We start from the raw sequence: 14,644 nt of genomic DNA, 5'->3' as shown, positions 1-14,644 counted from the left end.
GATAGAAAAATGAGGGAAGTAATCAGAGGCAATGTATCGGACTGGAGAAATGTCACAAGTGGAGTACCACAGGGTTCAGTTCTTGCACCAGTGATGTTTGTTGTCTATATAAATGATCTACCAGTTGGTATACAAAATTATATGAACATGTTTGCTGATGATGCTAAGATAATAGGAAGGATAAGAAAATTAGATGATTGTCATGCCCTTCAAGATGAGCTGGACAAAGTAAGTATATGGAGCACCACTTGGCAAATGGAATTTAATGTTAATAAATGCCATGTTAAGGAATGTGGAATAGGAGAACATAGACCCCACGCAACCTATATATTATGTGAGAAATCTTTAAAGAATTCTGATAAAGAAAGAGATCTAGGGGTGGTTCTAGATAGAAAACTATCACCTGAGGACCACATAAAGAACGTTGTGCGAGGAGCCTATGCCACGCTTTCTAACTTCAGAATTGCATTTTAATACATGGATGGCGATATATTAAAGAAATTGTTCATGACTTTTGTTAGGCCAAAGCTAGAATATGCAGCAGTTGTGTGGTGCCCATACCTTAAGAAGCACATCAACAAACTGGAAAAGGTGCAAAGACATGCTACTAAGTGGCTCCCAGAACTGAAGGGCAAGAGCTACGAGGAGAGGTTAGAGGCATTAAATATGCCAAAACTAGAAGACAGAAGAAAAAGAGGTGATATGATCACTACATACAAAATAGTAACAGGAATTGATAAAATCGATAGGGAAGATTTCCTGAGACCTGGAACTTTAAGAACAAGAGGTCATAGATATAAACTAGCTAAACACAGATGCCGAAAAAATATAAGAAAATTCACTTTCACAAACAGAGTGGTAGACAGTTGGAACAAGTTAGGGTAGAAGGTGGTGGAGGCCAAGACCGTCAGTAGTTTCAAAGAGTTATATGACAAAGAGTGCTGGGAAGACGGGACACCACGAGCGTAGCTCTCATCCTGTAACTACACTTAGGTAATTACACTTAGGTAATTACACATGCACACACGCATAATTGTACAAATGTACATGTATATATGTGTACACACAAAAATAAATAAAAGTAAGTAAAGAAAAGAAAAATACAAGCCGCTGATCAGTGGGCAGAGAGCACCATGCAGGCCAGGCGAAGAAGGCACAAAGAAAGCACAAAACTACATCAAAAAGCCCACCTCGACAAGAAAACCCAAGGCCCCGGCACAACCACAACACGTGCCAAGACCCAAAAAGATCAGGAAGGCCCTGAAACCCCAGAAGGCAGAAGAAGACACACGAGGAAACAAAGCCCCCTGAACCCACAAATGTGGGCCCAAGAGGAAGAAACTTCCGGAACGAAACTGAAGAACCCAAAGGAACCCGGAATCAAACTCGGGGGAGCCCAAACTACCACATTTGCTGGCGGAAATACACCACAGAAAGGCAAAGCACAGCCTCTAGACAGAACCCCCAGGGAAACGGCCCCAACAGACTGAAAACCGAGGGACAAGGTGTGGGAGCCAGCATAAACAGACAAGGACACTGAGCCCAAACCCTAGGGCCCAGACCCAAAACTGACAGAAAATGGAAAAACCGGTGTAAAAACCAACACCCAAGCGTTCCCAGAGGAACAGAAGATGGGCAGAAACACCACAAAAGCAAAGAAACCGCAACCGGAGAATATAACCCCTGAAAGAAGTGAAAAACTCACCCAAGACGCTCGCTCGCACACCCAGGCCCATGTAAACAAACTGCAGCGCCGCCCTGGTGGCCATGCCGAGAAACCGGCAGAAGAAAATGGCCACAAGAAACAGGAGGCTGTGACCAACGCAATATATACAAAAACACGCCAGCAAGTGTGGGAAGCAAGCAGAGAACCCAGGCAAGGGCAAACAATCCCAAAACTGCTAGCAGGCATCCCCCACAGTCCTGGGAACCCGCAACAGAGGCTCCGGGGCAGAGCCGTCCTCCACACCCTCTGCCCTTAAAGAAAGAGTCAAGGTGGAAAGGCAGCAAGAAAGAGCTGTTGTAAGACCCAGAAGCTTTGGCAGGAGGAACAGGCTCGAAAATCTTCATCCCCAACCTGAACGGGGCAGCCCCTGAAGCCCCCCAAGTCTCAGCCCCAACTAAACCCTGCCCTGACCCCGAAACCCGCTGACAGTCAGGAGCCGGGAACAGAGAGGGAAAAGGGCGACCAGCACCTAACCAAAATGGGGCGGCCCCGGGGCATCCAGGTGGAAAACCAACGTAGCGCATTGCAGCAACCTAAACCAAGCTTGTAATGCGTATGCTGCCTGTACTCTGAATAGTAATAACATCAGGAGAGTACTGGAGAACAAGCAGAGAACACAACTCGCAAGACTTCGGGTCAAGGTGTCAGTGACCCAACAGGCAGCATGACGGAGGTAAAAGTGGTGACTGTCACCCGGAGACAAGAGCACAGCAACCAACGAACCCCACACAAGACAGGTTGGAACTCGAAGACACATTCAATGGTCCACCGAGCCCCAACAGGGTTTTCCAGGGCCCATAGGGTAACTACGGGAAGCTCGGGGCAAGGTGTTGCTAACCGGTTAAGACCCAAAACTAACAAGGGGTAGAGAACAACACTGAAAACCCCTGCGATGTGTACAATCACAGGGGCCTAGCAGAGGGCCACCAAATACTACCAGTGGAACTATAGCTACACTAGGCAGACCCCCACCAGGCAAATGAAAATAAAAACAAAAGAAAAAACCCCGTAAAAGTACACCATCCCCAGAAGCAACAGGAACCGGTCGCCGCATAGATGGCAGGTCGCGCAACACCTTGACGCCCTAACCAGCACAATACCAGTCCCTACCCAGTGTCAAACAAGGGCCCCAAGCCCCAGCTGGCCCCCAAGGTTGAGGCAAATGCTGAGCAGCAAGAACCTCTACGGGAACGGTTCCCGAACGCCCCAGGGAAGATTACCCTATCACGCAGGGGCAGTACTCACAGGGCACTTATGGAAGGAAGCCCCTAAGCGCATGCAGCCCCGGTACTAATGAGGAACATCTGGCCACCGCACAACACAACACACAGCAGTGAATGCCCGAAAGGCAAACACCACCTAGGAAACTGAGGCCAGAGAAGTGTCTGTCCCGGTTGACATTAGCTTACGAACTGATGCTAGGCAGCCGGCGCGGTGTGGTCCGGGGCCCCCCCCCACTCCCCCTCTCGGGGCGGGGAGGGCTGTGCGGACGATCAGCTCGGCAGTAAAGTGTGATGTTTGCTTGTTTCCTTGGGATTGTAGGGAGCTTCTATCTCTCTGTTCAGTTTTCTGTTTTAGTTTTTTACCATGTGGGGTTTGTTTTGTTAAGCCTACCTTTCTGGGTGCCTAGCCCCAGTCGATGGCAGATAAGGAAAACCCCAACCACAAGGGGGTTTTCCAGGGCCATTGCTCCCTGAAACCTCTCTGAAGGGGCCAGGTTCTGGCGCTGGTACCAGGTAGGTCTGAACTCTTATGTAATGTCCCGGTCTAATATAACATACAATAGCCCGGTAAGCTCCAGGGAGCCGTAGCGCTCCCCACACATAAGTATTGTATTTTTCCAAATTTGTGCTATTATTGTGCTTTTTATCATTTACTGTAGATCAAAGTTTAGCTCAGATGTGTCAGGAATGTTATCCTGAAAACGGCTGCAACCATATCTCCATAATTAAATAGAACAGGTTTTCACAATATTTCATAGAAAATTTTGAGCCAAAGAAAGAGTTTTGGGCTTGGTTTATTTACACCATAAGGGGATTATAGTGCTACCTTTAAAAATAAAGTTCAGGGGCCGAGGCCTAGAAAATACTGGGAATGAGGGGAGAAATATCTGTACAGTCAAATTCTCTTAAAGATATCCATCAAATAACAGGATGAAATCAAGATTTCACCAAGAAAAATTTCACCCATAATGTATGGAAAAATGAAGGGTATGAATGGCATCTACATTAATATTACCCCGAATGAGTTGTTAATGATTTTCCTAAATAAACACAATCTTAGAAATAGTGTGGGAGTTGTGAAATAACCATTAAACATAGTTAAAACAAAATTAGTGTGTTAGTTTTCACTTAAAGTTTGACATGAATCATTTGGAGTAAGAAAGAAGTGGTAAATTTGGTAAACCTTAAACAAAACAATAGTCAGTTATTTCTCAATCGAGATTATTTCTCAATCAGGACTGGGTTTTATATGACATAAACCAGGTTTTGGAGCCCCGACTGCACATTACATTTGATTAAAACATTTGTGTGCCAAATAAAGCATTATGAATACTTAATGCTGCATTTATGGTCAAAACCACACACAATTCACATTATATGTCAGGCAATTACTTAATTACCAAATTTCATTATAGATTCTCAGCAGCCGATTTCTTTATGTTCTTTTCATCTAAATCTTCATTGTACTGTACATCAACTGAACACACACATAAATAACAAGCAAAATAATATGCAGGATTAAAACATGGACACAAATACTATACCTAACATTGATATTATAATCTAAAATACAGTACTATGATAAATATATGATAATTTTATGTCATAAGAATACTGAACAAACAAAATATATACACAGTATCCTCATTATTTAACCAACCTCCTAAGTATACAAATGATGCAAGATAAAATTTAAATGAAATTACCTTCTCATCAGTTTGAATGTTTCAAGCATTAATGGTTACAAACTATTTAAACCCTGACAACGTTTCCAAAAGAATATAAAGCAATTTAATTATGGATTACAAACATTCATATATATATATGTTCCAATATTTGAAAGTTTAAAATATATGCACAATGACATGAAAGAAATATTAATTAATTTAGACCATAATAACCTATATTTACAAGTCAATGTTTTGGAAATGTATAAGACTATTCTTACAATTTTGTACCAACACCACTTCCAACATTATGTAACTACTTGAATTGAAGAAATAAATTACTGAACATCCCCACAAGCTGCTAAATACTATACAGGGAACCCACATTGTTGGTCTAATCAAATTAAATACAAAGGAAAACAATGCATGATAAATATTTATAAACTACTATCACCACACATTTTCTACTGCCTTCTTAGACTAATTTGGCTGACAACTTCAATACATCTTAAATATGAAAAAAGTAATTAAAGCTCAATGGAATAAAAATATCTTGCACGGCACAGGACACCTTTGCTCATCATTTCATCAAGATCAGCAACTTTTTTAACAGAAAGTTGGGTACTCAGTGAAATACTAGAGTAAAGGTGCCCTGAGCTACACATGGAATTTTATTCTATATTGTCTAATTGTCAAATTGTCTCTTTGATTTTAAGGATTCTAGTTCAAGGTAAGCAAAACTTGAATTGGTATTACATTTATCCTTAAATGATCATGTTTCAAGAATATCTAAAAAAATTAAGCAATTCTAAAACCCATCTGAAAACGTTTGCAATATACATTTCCAATGCTGGCCCTTGTTTATGCTTGCACCTGTATGATATGAAATGGCAAAATGTATCATGTGTATACACCAACTAAACCACCTGCTTGGAAACAGGCAACTTTTCTATACCGAGGACCAGTTTCCGCGACTTATAACACAAAATGCTAAAAATATAGTATACATAAACAACTTCAGAACATGAGTTGCAAAATAATATTAGTACAGTACTGTACATGTAAACAAAGACCATACCATATATGTATCTTGCGTATGAAAACAGTCGTTTCAATGGGATTTGATACACAAGAAACATAAGATGTATAAAAAGCTATTGAGTAATAGGTTTCTAAGTTCATTGCAACAACTTGGTTCAATACAATCTATTTACGGTATATATAATTACTTCTCCCCATGATGATATGAAGATGCAATAAATTTACAGTGCTATGTACTGAATATAAAGTGATAAAAAATACAATGTGCTCTGAACCTTCTGAAGTGCCTAAGCATTTGTAATAAAATATATACCTGATGATAATGCAAACTCTTTTGAGTCTTACAACATCGACATTCTCTTATGTCAGCTGGATCCACATCTCTTAAGTTCACAACTTTTATCTGCAATAAATATAAAGATACCTGTGTAACAAACGTGGATAAGAGCTATACAGTATAGATTACACATTGTGTTACGAGAGTAAAACCAGTGTTGAAAGTAATGAAACGCCATTTTCTGGCCATTTCTGGTTGAGACTTGGAGGCTCCCCGGAGCTATCCAGGCTGATATGTATATTATTAGACTGGCATCAGTCAGTGTGAATTGAGTTCTAGGCCTACCAGGGACCATGAGCCAGAACCTGATCCTCTCAGGTAGGCACGAGGAGCAATAGCCTATAGAAGTGCACATGTGATTAGGATGATTCTATGTCTGCCATTGACTGGTAAGTGCCTCAAAACAAACCCCCCTATTCAGGATAAAACTACTACTGAAAACTAATGAGTGGACATAACTCCCCAATTGAAAAGGAGCAAATTAGCATGATGTTGCACATGCCATGCCGCTTGTCTGCACAGCTACCCGCCCCACCCCCCACCTCCCCAGGAGGTTGGAAGAGTGAGCCCAAGACCCCTAGTGCCTGCTATCCACACCCCAAATCGAGGTTGGATATCAAAACACGCGAAAAAAACGCCGACCGGGGGAAGGGTGGGTTCCCAGGGAGCCTCCGAGTCTCACCCAGAAAATAGTGTTTCATTACATTCAATGCTGGTTTTCTGGGATACCTTGACCATGCCAACGCGAAGAGGTCCACCTCCGGGCGCCTAAATTCTGGCAGAGCCAACTGAAGGAGCCAGAGTTGACCGTCCATTCTGTGGACAGGGAAATGAACTGGGATAGGCCGTCCACCACAACGTTGGACACCCCCCTGGACGTAAACGGCCAGGAAAGCCAAACCTCGAGAACTCAGCAGACGAGTCACCCGAACCGACCAGCCCCAAAGAGCCAAGGACTGCATCGAACCCCCCTAAGTTCAGGTAATAAACCACCAGGGAGACGTGCAAATGGAGCCAGATCGTCGATCCGAGGGCGACCCAAGCCCTGCAAAGCGAATGCCACACCACCGCAAACTCCCACACCGTGCTGTGGGCCCGACGAAAAGACAGACCCCACCGACCCTGGCCGGCCTGGTGAGCACTGATCGCAAAGCCCATGCCAAGAGACGACGCGTCCGTGAACATATCGAGCGAGGGCTCAGGTAGGCACTAAGGCACTGAAACTCAAAAAACCTCAAGAGGAAGCTGGCGATGCAGCAGCCAACGCAAGGCCTCTGGGGGTCAAACCCAGCGATCGTGAGGGAGGCGGAAGGGACGTCTCAGAAGGAACCAGAACAGCCGATGAAGCCAAACCCGACTCAGCGGGTAGATCATCATCACAAACTTCAGGCTCCCGCACAAACCTACCGGGTGACCCAGGAGCCCCCAAGAAACAAGCACATGTGGGACCGCATCCAAAGGAGAGAGACTGGAGGGAGAGACAAGAAAGTGGTTCGAGAGTCTCACACAAGACCCAGCCAGGTCCAAACCTGGGGAGGGGACCAGATGGGACTTCCTCCAGTTCACCAGCAACACGAACCTGGTAAGCTGGGAAAGAACCAAATCCATGGCGAGCAGACATGCGGACCGACTGGGAGCCCATACCAGCCAGTAGTTGAGGTAGGCCAACACTAACACATAAAAGATGCAGACGGGCCACTATGACCCGGGTAAGGTGTGTGAACACCTGAGGAGCCAGGTTCAAATCGAACGGGAGACAACGAAAGCGGTAACCAATGAATCGGGACATGCCAATACGCATCCTTGAGGTCCAGGGACACCATCCAAGCGGCTGTCTCCAACAGAAGCCAGACTTGGGACAGAGTAGTCATCCGAAAGGAGGGGCAAGAAATCCAAGGATTCAGATGGGACAAGTAAAACCGCAGGTTCACACAGTCCAGTTTTGGGACTGGGAAATGGCGGGAAGCCCACCTGAGAGATGTCATTGTTTCGACCACGCCCAAGCACACCCATTCCAAGATGAACTGACAGAGTGCAGGGGAAGAGGCCTGCCACATCAGCCCTGAACCCCTTGAAGAAAGAGGGGCCACCCAACGCCACCGCAGGCCATCGGAAACGACCGGAAAAGCCCACAAATCGTGAGACCATGCGTGAGCAAACACAGGAAGCCTCCCCCCCCCCTCCCCATCGCCCCGTCAATGAAACGAACCGTGAAAGAACCGATGCCCCTTACGAGAACCCGACTAGCACACAGAGCGATTACCATGCCGATAAGATGCAGACGGCTTCGAAACTGGCACCTGTGGCCTACCACAATGAGCTGAACCCCGAGCCCTGGCACGACCATTCCAGGAAGAACCCCCCCAGGAGCACCCACCCAACAAGTCCGACATCGGACGACAACCGAGGCCACCTGCAGAAATTGCCCAACCACAGATTCTGCAAACAGCAAAGGACAAAATGGCAAAGAAACTCTAAGAGCCAGGGCCCAAGCAGATTCTAAAGAGGAAGCAAGCACAACCTGCTGACACGCAAAACACACAGCGAAAAACTTCGAATACCGCATCCTGCAGGATCACTGCAAACAGCCTCAGCAGTGCAGATGACGCACGAGTCCCCGAGACCAAGGCACCAGACCCAGGAACAGCCCCAAGCACCTCTACATTCTCCGCAAGCCAATCAGAAGACAGCGCCAGGAGGAAAAAGAAATGCAAGACTGTAGCCAGCAGGCCACGAGCTCGCAAGTCCTCAACCACCAGTGCAGCCGACAGGGAGGGAACAAGGGCTCGCTGCCGGTGCCATTGCTAGCTGGCCGCACACGTATTTATTCCCAGAAAAACTCATGATTTTGAGAACCCATCAGCTCAATTCATCGCGGTTTTGTGAGGAAGAACACATCAGTACTCCAAGACCCAGACAATATCTTGTTTTGAAGGAAACAATTCTGATTTCGTCTACAATTGACGGAGAAACAACGTTGTTCATTACCTGCTGTCCAGCTGACTGGTATTCTGCGCAACCCAGTACACAGGTGATCCAAACTCTCGTACCACACTTTTTTTTTTGAGGACCGTATCACTGACAAGTTCACTTAAGAGTCCTACCCTGAAAGGCGAGGCGATATCCTGTGGGCATTGCCACAAGGGAGCACCTTAGAAGGTGTACTGAGCCTGACAGAAAAAGGTTGACCAAACTTTCTCATTTAGGTGTTAGGTATCCCTGATTCCACCTGGGGGAATCATTCTATGACCTACGTTGGAGGGGAATGAATTTCTCCAGGCCTAGGAGTGTCTCAGGCATTAGGTAGGGCAGTGACTCGGTCCTCACTACGTGGAGAATCATGGGGAAGGCCAAGAGAAAGAGGCAATGGAGGCAGCTTTCAGACGAGGAGGGACAGTGGACCGAGGTGCAGCAGGCACCGAAGAAAACTGCTATCAAGGCCTCACCACATGCCTCTACCAGCAAGACAGCAGACATAATGGACCTAGAGGGGACAGCATCAGTCACACACCACCCAGTGTCAGACAATGTACCTCTCTCCACAGCCCAGCCACAGGACAATAGTATGAGACAGGAGAGGACACCACCAGTCTCACACCAAAGTCTTCTCTCTATCTTCAAAAGAAGATAGAGAGAAGCTGAAACTGAACCTCGCCGAGGCAAAATGTTTAAATGAGAGCAGGAATGAAGAAGAAATCAATTCTTTTTTCTACAAAGTGATAGGGGTAGGCAGACCAGTAAAGTGGTACATAAAAGCAAACCAACAAAATCATTAGAGAAAGGGGGAGTGAAAAATAAGAAGAGGGGGAACAAGTTCCTCAAGATTGCATACACCAACATAGATGGAGTAAGATCAAAGATACTGGAGTTAAGTGATATAATACAGCTGCAGACACTTACGTATGTTTTGCTTTTTTTTGGGGGGGGGGATTGCTATAGATCGAATGGGATAGAATTAGTAGGTAAGTTAATAATGTTTAATTATTATCATCCAAGGATTAAAATTCTGAAAACATTTAATGGGGATGGAATTTTTTTTAAATATATAAATCTCATAAACAAATAACTCTAGTAACAGTCCTGTAGTTATCGAGCTACTGGGCATTTAAACAGTGAAAGTTTTATATTCATTTTATAGGCCTTGGTATTAATATGGATTTGAGATAAAGTATATATCACTGAATTTAATGTAGATTAAAGATCTGAGTTTGATTCCAATTGTTCTACATCCTAATTTCATCTATTTTGGCTGCTGGGTATAGTGATGGCCTTGCTTTTTGCATCACCAGCAATCGATCTCCGATGTTACAAGTGGTTTGTCACCATTCCTTCACTCTGTTCTCATATCTCAGTTCTTAACCCTTAAACAGCGCAATACATACATATATAATGGAGTAACTCTCACAAAATGGCGCAAATCATATACAGTATATATGATTTGCATATTTAAAATAGTCCTGTACATACATAGAGCTCACATCTGCTTCCTCAGACCACCAGTAACCACCTCTCATCTTGAAAAAAAATCCAGAGTCCCTCACTTTACTTCTAGGACCTTAGTAAGAAAATGATGACCATTACTTGGCAACATCACCATCCAGTGTCTGAATGTTTAGGGCAGCCATAAAGGAAACACTAAACTTTTAGCAACGGCAAATTTGTGATTACAGAGCACCACTTGGTTTCCGAACTTTAGTTATCCGAAACTTCCAGTTTCCCGATTGGGGTTGGGGAGTCATGCTACCCGAACAAAGTTCGGGTAGGAAGGGGTCCACCAAGCGTCACACCGGCTTGTGGTGGTGGGTCGGCGATGGTCCAGTTTGCCCACTGTGACTTCACAGATTCATGGCCTATTATTCCTATTATTTTGAATTGCCATAAGGCTGGAATGTTCATTCTGTGCTTTTGTTTTACATATCTGCACAATCAAGAAACATCTGTGCACCATGTTGGCTCCAAATGCACGCATTGCGTCAGTGATGGCTGACTGGTGGGTGGATGGACAATGGAGCTTAGGTGGGAGGCAGTATGAATGAGGGGGGGGGGAGAATCAGTGAGAGAGGGGGGGAGAGAGATGCTAGGAGGGAGGGGGAGGTAGGGAGAGATGTTAGGAGGTAGCTAGGAGAGATGCTAAGAGGGAGGGGGAGGTAGGGAGAGATGCTAGGAGGTAGGCAGGAAGGGATGGAAGTAGTGAGAATTAGGGAGGGAAAGGCAGGCTGGCAGGCACAGGCAGGCAGGCACAGGCAGGCAGACAGGCAGGCATTCAGGCAGGCTAGCTTGCAGGCAGGGAGTGAGTGGAAGTCACGCGGTTGAACCGCGTGACCTTGAGAGATGGGATGTAGGGGGGCGGGTGGTTTGTTGGTGGTGGGGGTGAGACCGGCTCATTCCCGAAGATAAGCCTAACACACACTACCCGTTAGCATGATGGCAGGGGGGGAGGCAGGCTAGCTGGAAAGGAAGCAGGCTGGCAGGCAGGCAGGCAGGCAGGCTGGCAGGCAGGCTGGCTGGCAGGCTGGCTGGCAGGCTGGGAAGGAGGCAGGCTGGGAAGGAAGCAGGCTGGCAGGCTGGGAAGGAGGCAGGCTGGGAAGGAAGCAGGCTGGCAGGCTGGGAAGGAGGCAGGCAGGCAGGCTGGGAAGGAGGCAGGCTGGGAAGGAGGCAGGCTGGCAGGCTGGGAAGGAGGCAGGCTGGCAGGCTGGGAAGGAGGCAGGCTGGGAAGGAGGCAGGCTGGGAAGGAAGCAGGCTGGCAGGCTGGGAAGGAGGCAGGCTGGGAAGGAGGCAGGCTGGGAAGGAGGCAGGCTGGCAGGCTGGGAAGGAGGCAGGCTAGCAGGCTGGGAAGGAGGCAGGCTGGGAAGGAAGCAGGCTGGCAGGCTGGGAAGGAGGCAGGCAGGCAGGCTGGGAAGGAGGCAGGCTGGGAAGGAAGCAGGCTGGCAGGCTGGGAAGGAGGCAGGCAGGCAGGAAGCGATATATGGGTGTTGAAGTGAACTGTGAACCACGTGACCTTTGAGAGAGTGTGTGTGTGTGTGTATGGGTTTGGGGTGGGGGGTGGGGGTGGTGTGTCGGTGGTGGGGGGAGAGGGGGAGGTGTGTCGGTGGTGGGGGGAGAAGGGGAGGTGTGTCGGTGGTTGGGGGGAGAGGGGGAGGTGTGTCGGTGGTGGGGGGAGAGGGGGAGGTGTGTTGGTGGTGGGGGAGGGACCGGCTGACTCCGTAAGCCTAACCACACTCCACAGACCTGTGACCCAGATTTGTTTCTTAAATGTACAGTACATCATCGTATATTTTAGGCAGGATGTGCCTGCAGGCTGGCAGGAAACATCCAGAGGATGTTTGCCAGACGTCTTAATAATCAGTTAGGAACAATTAAGGACTTTTATAAAGCGGATCAGGACTTCACTTATTGATGAGTACAAACAAAACACGGTCGCATTTACGCCATGAACCTGACGATTTTTTCCCCTAGAGTTTTTTTCGTAAATTTTTCGGAAAAATTTCTTTTTACATTTCTAGTTTATTTTTTCCCCTCTATTTCTCGTATACGAACTTACATGTTAACCGACGGGTCTCGTCCCCAAGGGGTTCGGAAACCAAGTGGTGCTCTGTACCATGTATATGTATGAGGTAAAATGTGTGCTATATGCATTTTTAAAATTTAGGCTTATAATAATATATATACATGTATTATTATGAATAAGTATGTGGGGTGTCTGTATATCTATACTTGTATATCCATACATACTTATATTTTCAAAGTTTTACATAATAGACAGTAACTTTGACACACAAATACAACCTGTTAACATAAAAAACTAAATAAATAAATTGAGAAACAAGTAAAATAAATCAACAAAGTTATTCCTATGCAGTACTTCAACTAAAAATATGCAACGTCTCCAGGTCACTACAGCTAAACCACAAGAGCTGGAGACTTTTTTTTTTTTTGTGCTTCCTTCCTGAAGGCTAATTAATTTAACAATGTCAAAAGAAAAAATTATTTTTTCAGAACAAATTTTTTTCTTGAGCACCCTGGGGATATTGGCTATTTAACAGTTAGCAGTTTAAGGGTTAATCACTCGTCTTATTTTTTTGCAAGTGCTATATAATAAATTTAGCATGCAGTACTTGTCCAACGTGGCCCTGTATAAATGATTGCTCCTTGATATGACTCATTCATCAGTAAATAAATAGAATTTGCAAAGTAGAAGGAAGGTGGAGAAGGAGGGAGGAGGAGGAGGAGGAGGAGGAGGAGGAGGAGGAGGGAGGGAGGGAGGGAGGGAGGGAGGGAGGGAGGGAGGGAGGGAGGGAGGGAGGGAGGAGGAAGAGGAGGGAGGGAGGAGGAAGAGAAGGGAGGTGGAGGGAGGAAGGGAGGTGGAGGAGGGAGGAAGGGAGGTGGAGGAGGGAGAAAGAGAGGTGGAGGCAGGAGAAAGAGAGGTGGAGGAGGGAGAAAGAGAAGTGAGGAGGGAGAAAGAGAGGTGGAGGAGGGAGGAAGAGAGGTGGAGGAGGAAAAAAGAGAGGTGGAGGAGGGAGGAAGAGAAGGGGAGGAGGAGGAGGAGGAGGAAGAGGAAGGGAGGAGGAGGAAGAGGAAGGGAGGAGAAGAGAGGAGGGAGGAGGAAGGAGGAACAAGGAGGAGGAAGCGGTAGTAACAATGATGCCTTCTCACAGACATAATAACATACGATAAAAGCCCACATTTATGTATTTGTGTATTTTATGTAAAGATTTACACCAAGTCTTTTGCACTCTCCTGAGTGCTCTATCAAGGTCTGAGTATAATGTAATACAGGCATACCTCAGAATAAGAGTTTAATCCGTTCCTGGAGACGCCTCGCCTTCCGAAAACTCGCATTCCGAAGTTAATTTCCCCATAAGAAATAAAGGGAAATGAATTAATCCGTTCCTGACTACCCCAAAAACCCCACATCAAACTAAATTTTTATACCTAATTTACCTAATTCATCTAAATAAACCTACAAAACTGTGTTCCAGTTATTACTTACCTTGCTGTCGAGTGCTGTAGGCGTATGGAAGATGGTGAGGAGGGGGGAGGAGGAGAGGAGTTACTGTTTGGAAGGGGAGTCCCCTTCCATAATCACATCACATAACCCCATGCCTTGTAACACTATGGATACCACTTCTCTTTCTAAATTTTTCAAACCAGCCCCTGCTTGCCTTAAACTCTTTCTTATCTGCATCACTCGTTGCAGGGGTATTCTTTAGAAGGTCTTCGTGCAACACCCTGGCTTTCTCACAAATAATGGCCTCCGAAACACTATCACCCCTCAACTCCTTGTCGTGTATCCAAATTAATAACAACTTTTCCACTTCTTCAAGTATTTGTGGTCTTTGTGCCGTTAATGTTCTTACTCCTTTTGCCACTTTAGCACCCATAATCTTATTTTTCTTCTTAAGTATAGTGCATATTGTTGATGTGGCTTTGTTGTACTGCCTACAAAGTTCAACAACACGTGTACCGTTCTCATGCTTCCGAATGATCTCTTGTTTCTCCTCTATTGTCATCCTCACATGAGCTTTCTGGCCTTTATCCTTACCACTGGCTTTCTTGGGACCCATGGTGAGATATATAATAACAAATTGTATAGACAAATCACCAAAAATCCAACAAAACACTGAAAATCCGCGAGAAGAATTGATGTGGG

General features: G+C 45.8%; 1 protein-coding gene across 3 annotated transcripts in view; it reads right to left on the bottom strand.

The window, feature by feature from the left end:
• Positions 1–3,491: 3,491 nt before the first annotated feature.
• Positions 3,492–14,644, bottom strand: part of Naa60 (N-alpha-acetyltransferase 60) — a 103,623-nt gene continuing 92,470 nt past the window's right edge. For all 3 annotated transcript variants that reach the window (XR_011222038.1, XM_045725933.2, XM_069300846.1), the window contains one exon: positions 3,492–6,060. The gene's annotated coding sequence lies outside the window, so the exon portion shown is untranslated. The remainder of the gene's footprint in view (positions 6,061–14,644) is intronic.

This window comes from Procambarus clarkii, chromosome 44 (genome assembly GCF_040958095.1).
Source record: "Procambarus clarkii isolate CNS0578487 chromosome 44, FALCON_Pclarkii_2.0, whole genome shotgun sequence".
NCBI classification, from domain to species: Eukaryota; Metazoa; Arthropoda; class Malacostraca; order Decapoda; family Cambaridae; genus Procambarus; species Procambarus clarkii.
Note: the sequence above shows the minus strand (reverse complement) of the source record. Positions and strands in the feature narration are given on the sequence as shown.